The 6337-nt window shown below is 33.8% G+C and overlaps 1 long non-coding RNA gene across 1 annotated transcript; it reads left to right on the plus strand.

The window, feature by feature from the left end:
* Window positions 1-447: 447 nt before the first annotated feature.
* LOC136071310 (uncharacterized) lies at window positions 448-4614 on the plus strand. Its single transcript, XR_010632578.1, has 3 exons — window positions 448-996; window positions 1127-1201; window positions 4020-4614. It is a non-coding gene; the product is annotated as an uncharacterized LOC136071310 (long non-coding RNA).
* Window positions 4615-6337: the final 1723 nt, after the last annotated feature.

Consider the following 6337-nt stretch of genomic DNA (forward strand, 5'->3'; position numbering starts at 1 on the left):
TTGCTAAGTCTTTTGGGCTTCTCCAGCCCAAATTACCATATACTTTACTTTCGGGGTTTCTGGGCCTTCCCACCAACCCCTATTTACTTGATTCTTTCCTTTGGCCGATTTTTGTTTGTTTTCTATTTCTTATAATGCCCTTGGGTTTACCACTTCTTTCTTCGGGTTTCTTTGGGCCCACTTAATTTATTTGAGGCCCTTTTGTTATTTTGTAGGGCTATGGTCCATTATTCATACTATTCGGGTTTAATGGTTTTCTTCTCAATTTACTAACTTTTCTTCTTCCTATTTTCAGGTCTTCTTGCCAAAGTCGACATCAACATTGTTAAACTTTTCCCTTTTTCTTTTATTGGATGTATTATTAGATCATCTGTACTTGTAAAATTTTAAGAAAATAAAAAAATTATTAATTATACCATTAATCAAATATTTGAATTTAAAATTTTTGGCCCAAGAGTTATGTATTTAAAAAATTTATTGACGAAGAGTAAACAACATCTTATTTGAGGGAAAATTTGGGGTGTTCAAGTTAAAATATGCTAAAAAGAGTTTGGAGGCATTTTCTCTTTGGAGAAACATTGTCCTTAACAAATTGGGTTTGCGATCAAAGCCTAAAAACTTCTCCACTCTCTTCTCTCACAATACTTATCTTCCTCCTCTCTACCTCCTGCGCTCTCCGTTTATGGATATGGTTATTAGTCACGGACCACTTAAGTTTCCGACAAGGAGAGCTTGTACTTCCTTTGTTTCGAACAAGTTTGCCATGGGTGTCAACCGTCAAATTCTAATAATATTTGATGGGTATGGCTTCGGCAGCGGATAGAAGCGTTGTGAGCAGCTTCGTTGCTGCGAAATTGGTGTCAACCGTTTTGTTATTTGAGGTCTGGGATGCCATAAAATGGCATGTTAAGAAATGTGAATTTAAGAGTTTGGATCCAAACCCAAATCCCTCGTTTGAATGCTTTTTATGGCCGATTGAACAGTTTTGGCTTCTAGGTTTATTAGCTCTATTCCTTTGTTTGTTTGTTTTTTATTTTTATTTTATAATTTATTCTTACTTGGATGATTGGATCAATTTTTATTTAATAATTAATTTTTTTTGTCTTCTGTTTTCTGCAAGTTTCAGCTTAAATGTGGCTCTGGGCTTAGCCATCAGATTGAAGGATTCAATTTTGGAAGCAATTTATAACCGACTGAACAGGTTTGGGTTCTAGCTTTAAGCTCTCTCTTCCATCGTTTTTCAATTTTGCAAATTTGATTGTTACTTGGATCAATTTTTGTTACATAATAATTGATTTATTGCCTTTTTTTCTCTAACATTTTCAACGTTAATTTGGCTTTTAATTTAGTGATCAGATTGAAGGTTTCAATTTTGGTAGCTCTTTTATCGCCTATCAAACAAATTTGGGTTCTTGTATAAATATGTTTGTATATGTGCCTGTAAAGCTCATTGTGCTTAGGAGTTAGCTTCAGTTCTGGATATGCATAATTTTGGATTATTTAGAAGGGATTATTTAGTAGGGTTAGTTAAACATCTTAGGTCTATGATATTTATTGATGCGTAATTGTTAAACTTATTGGTTTGGTTGAAGATGGAAGGCAAGTTTATCTTTAGAGGCTATGAATAATTGAAATTTTCTTTTTTCGGCTGTCCATTTTCATTTTGCATTTGTTTTATATGAATTGGGTTTCTTAATTATTGCTCAATTCATGGTATGTTTTACTTATAGAGTCACTTTTCTTTAGGGGTTTGATGCAGCCATAGAAGATGAATTTGTTATTACTTCAAAATTCAAAATAAGTTGTAGCCAAGTAGCTTAGTTCTCACCTTTTTTGTAATTAATTTTCTTCTTTGTTCTTTCTCTCTTCTTTGTAATTTCTGGTCTGCTTTGTGCTTTTCATGCATAAAGTAGCTTTTTGAATATGCATCTTTCTTACTTATCCAAAAAAAAAAAAGAAGCATTTTTGCCCACTACCAAGCTTTGTGCAGGAACAAGCCTACGGGCTAAATTCTGGTGTCAATTCTGAGCACTGTTAATATCTATCTTTTTCTTCTTCTAAACAACCCCAATTTAAGCCCTAACTCTTACCTATGAAAACCATAAAACCCCACATAATTTCTCTATCAAATAGTCACAATTTCCCCTTTCAAGGAGAAGGGGGTATGTGTTGTTTTGCTTGGTTGTTTTTGTGCTCTTTGAAGATTTAAGAAAAGAGTTGCCCATTATCATTGTTGGGGCATATTCAGATTAGTATAAAAATTAGCAGGAAGGAAAGGGGAAAAGGTTTTTTTCTGTACTAGCATGGTTTTATGTTTTCTTTTAAGTTTTTCAAGCTTCTCTGATATTTAAGGCCAATGATAGACAAGATTTGTGCATCCAACAAAAACATAGTATGAATGAGATGCAAAAAAGAGGAAGAAGAGATGGGTTTTATTCCTTTGCCAGTTGGGTTTCTTGTTATGATTGTTGGTTTAAGATAGTCAATGCTTGAGATTTTGACTAGAGTTTATGCCCCTGATGTTGAACTCCTAGTAACCATATAAATGATCCAAAACAAGGGATTAAAAACCCATGAATTGCAAAATAATGATTTCCAAATCCCCTTATTGATTTGAAATCCAAATTCTAAATCTAAATACATGTTCCCAAATTCAGCCCAGGGGTTGGGCTCCTTTAAGATTTTTATGTTAGCAAGGCCTGGTCGTGTTATTAAATTATCATATATCCATGATGTCGGCCTTCACTAAACTTAGCCTAGAGAGCCCAAGCTCTAGGTTTGTGCGTGTCTTTTAACTATAGGAGGTTCATCACTTCTAATACGATTTACTTTGAATGCCAAGAGTCTTCTAGCTTAGTGGCATTGACTGGTCTCCTTTATGAGGAAAACCATAGTTTAAATCTGCCTCCATACATTTTCTTTAGTTTCTTTCAAATCTGTCTGGTTGTGTTATTAAATTATCATATATCCATGATGTTAGCCTTCGCTAAACTTAGCCTAGAAAGCCCAAGCTCTAGGTTTGTGCATGTCTTTTAACAATAAGAGGTTCATCACTTCTAATACGATTTACTTTGAATGCCAAGAGTCTTATAGTTTAGTGGCATTGACTGGTCTCCTTTATGAGGAAAACCATAGTTCAAATCTGCTTCCATAAATTTTCTTTAGTTTCTTTCAAATATACTTGCAATTTTCAATGGAAATCTCTACTTCTGATCTTCCTTTTGCTTTCCAGATTCTCACAACCAAGAAAATTTCTTTTTATGCTTTCTTCATATTGCCCTTTATGACAGCAATGTTCTATGAAGTAGTTTTAGTAGAGGTATTTTTGGGGTAGCTGCAAGTAACCCACTTGAGATTAGGCCTATTTTTACCTTGCCTGCCCATGGTTCAAAAGTTAGAGCACTTTACCCAACTGAGATTAGCTTTGTTAAGTTTCAGTATGCTACCTCTCCATTTGCCATTAGGAAAGCACTTTTTAGACGAAAAAAAAACATAAAACAAATATAAAAAACTATAGTTTGAAATTTTTACAAAAATGGATGAATATTACAAATGAGGATCCTTGATTAGTTTGTTGAGGATCCCTAGCCAATTTCAAAGTTTTGGGACTAAGGCTTGGTTTTTGTTTTTTAGATTTCAACATCAACACTAATTCATGGATGAGGAACAGTAAGTCCTATGTTAGACCTATGGCTTATTGAATGACTTCAATTATTACAAAATCACAACTGCACAGTCACACATGCATATAAATACTGAATTTTATGAATTCTTGATGGGACAAATTGTTAAAGATTAATTTTTGTAGTAAGGGTGAATGAAATAATATTGTTAGTGGCTTCTTCATCTCTTCACATTGAATTGCACTCATTGCGGTAGGTTTGGGAGAGAAACCTAATAAAGCTGAAGGGATTTATTTATTTTTATTTTTTTGAAAGTTAAGTGGATTATGATTTTCTTATGTTTGGGTGAAAAAGTAATATTAAAGCTGAAGGGTTTCTTGTTTGTGTATGTGCCAGTGATGAAGCACTATATTTCATTGAAGCATTTCACTCGCTTCTTGGTGAACTCGCCTTGTTTCCAACTGCATTAATTGGTTTACACTTCCAAGTCTTGGGTGTCTCCCCACTTCATACACATTTTGCTATCATCTTGCTTTTCTTCATGGCTACAATCGTCCATCACATTGCATATATGGGGATAAAACTACAACCTCAAGATGCTGGATACCTTCCCATATTGAGGTTCATTTGTTTGGTTTCTGGAATTATTGCTATTGAGTTACTCTTTGCAATAATCATCTCTCCCTTTTGGCTATTCATGGTTAATTTATGCCCAATCCTGATCCTAGGGGTACGTCATTTGTACCAACTAATTTATCTGTGTGTTTACTACACAGTTAATTTAGTACTCAATGCAGTATGTAGCTTGTTTAAAAAGATTTGTCAATTAGTTGATCAGATATATGATTGGGTCGAACAGAAATTCTAGCAAGCAGCTTCTCAAGCATTTTCTTAAAGGGAACAGGAAGACAATGGTACGTATTCAGATGGAAAAAATTGTTTCAATGACATGTTGTTAATTAGACATAAAGTAAGCAAAATTTTCACTTAAGCAATTTTCTGTTTGTGGAAGTTTGAATTTATTTACGTTCTATCTAAAGTATGGTTATTTATACTATATTCAGCATATGTTTTTATACTTTACTGAAGATCTCACTTCCAACTGCTTAGATAATAAAATTTGCAATGCAATTTTGCAAATTTTTAATAACTCAACTTTTAAGGTTGAAAGGTTATACGGAATGTGAGATTTCTATATTATTTTATTGTTGTGACAATGCCAAAATTCCGTAGTAAGAGAAACAAAACCAAACAGAAGCCAAAATTAGGACACCGAATCTCACCCAACCATGCAGCCATATGAAAATACTGCAAATTGACAAAACAGTTGCCAAAGCTTAGACCAAAAAACATGAATATGCATTCATGGTGCCACTTTAGCCAAATTGATTGTGTTTCTCAAGAATAGGAGTAGCAATTAGGCGGGTTTGGTAGATTTTGAATTGGGTCTTAAATAAGTCGGGTATATAACTACCCATTAACTCATTTATTACCCGTTTAAATTTATATTATTTACCCATTACCCACCCAACTTATTTAATAATCCAACCCATCCATTTAACCCATTAAAATCAAAGACTTTGTAGCCCATTGTGAATCCTATGCGCAGGATATAAAAACTGTTATTTTGGTGATTAGGTTTTTCTTGATGTAGTTTTGAGAGAGAGAGAGAGAGAGAGAGAGAGAGAGAGAGAGAAATTGTACTGCTGCACTTGTATTTTTTTTTTTCCTAATAATAGTGAAATCCCTGCAACTTTGTGGACGTAGGCAAATTGCTGAACTACGTAAATACTGTCTTGTGTATGTGATTATTTTTTCTTTAGTGTGTGTTTTCTCTAATATATATATATATATATATTTGTTTCTCATATGTTGGGAATTTCGTGTTAATTCCCTACACTAACACCCCTCATTTGGATAATTGGCTCACTAATTTTCTTTGCATCATCATCGAGTTTTGAATAAAGGCGATTCTCCTATATAATTTGACCACAACTTTGTTTTTAATCATTATTAATAATAATATATTATTAATTGTTCAAAAAAAAATCCTTGTTATTTGACTTTACACATCCCAATTCGCTTTGTACTTTTTTTTTTAGCAAGGATTTGCTACAAACAAGATTGCAGTACTTCCTACATAATGGTATACGTGTCAAAAAATTAGAGTGACACCTGTCAATTACCAATTTAATGAATAACGTCCGTTAACTCTTAACATTAAATCTCTCTTTCTTCAAAACCTCATCAACGCACTCCTCTCTCCTTTCTCAGCAACAACAAATATCTCTCTCTCACTCCTTCCTCCTTCATTCTTCTCACTTCTCAAATATCCAGCCCTCACAAAACCAAATCAAAATACAAATCTCTCATTCTCTCTCTCTCTCTCTCTCTCTCTTCAAAAATAATTGTACACACATGCTTAGATTCACATACATACAAATCATAGCCGACAAACCCAAATCAAAACCCATTTTTTTCGGCCTACCCAAAACCCACAAATAGATTAATTTTGAAAAAAAATCCATGCCCAAAACAAGAACCTCCATTTTTCAAATCCTCAAACAAAACACCAAATTCTCAAACCCACAACCAACCAAACAAATGTAGAGCTTTTTCAGCCATACACAGAAAAATAGACCGAAAATTAAAACATAGGAAGAGGAGAAGACCACCACCGATGGTGGGTGAGCTCTTGAAGGTTCGGCCATGCT

This window comes from Quercus suber, unplaced genomic scaffold (assembly GCF_002906115.3).
Source record: "Quercus suber isolate HL8 unplaced genomic scaffold, Cork oak 2.0 scaffold_301, whole genome shotgun sequence".
Classification (NCBI taxonomy): domain Eukaryota; kingdom Viridiplantae; phylum Streptophyta; class Magnoliopsida; order Fagales; family Fagaceae; genus Quercus; species Quercus suber.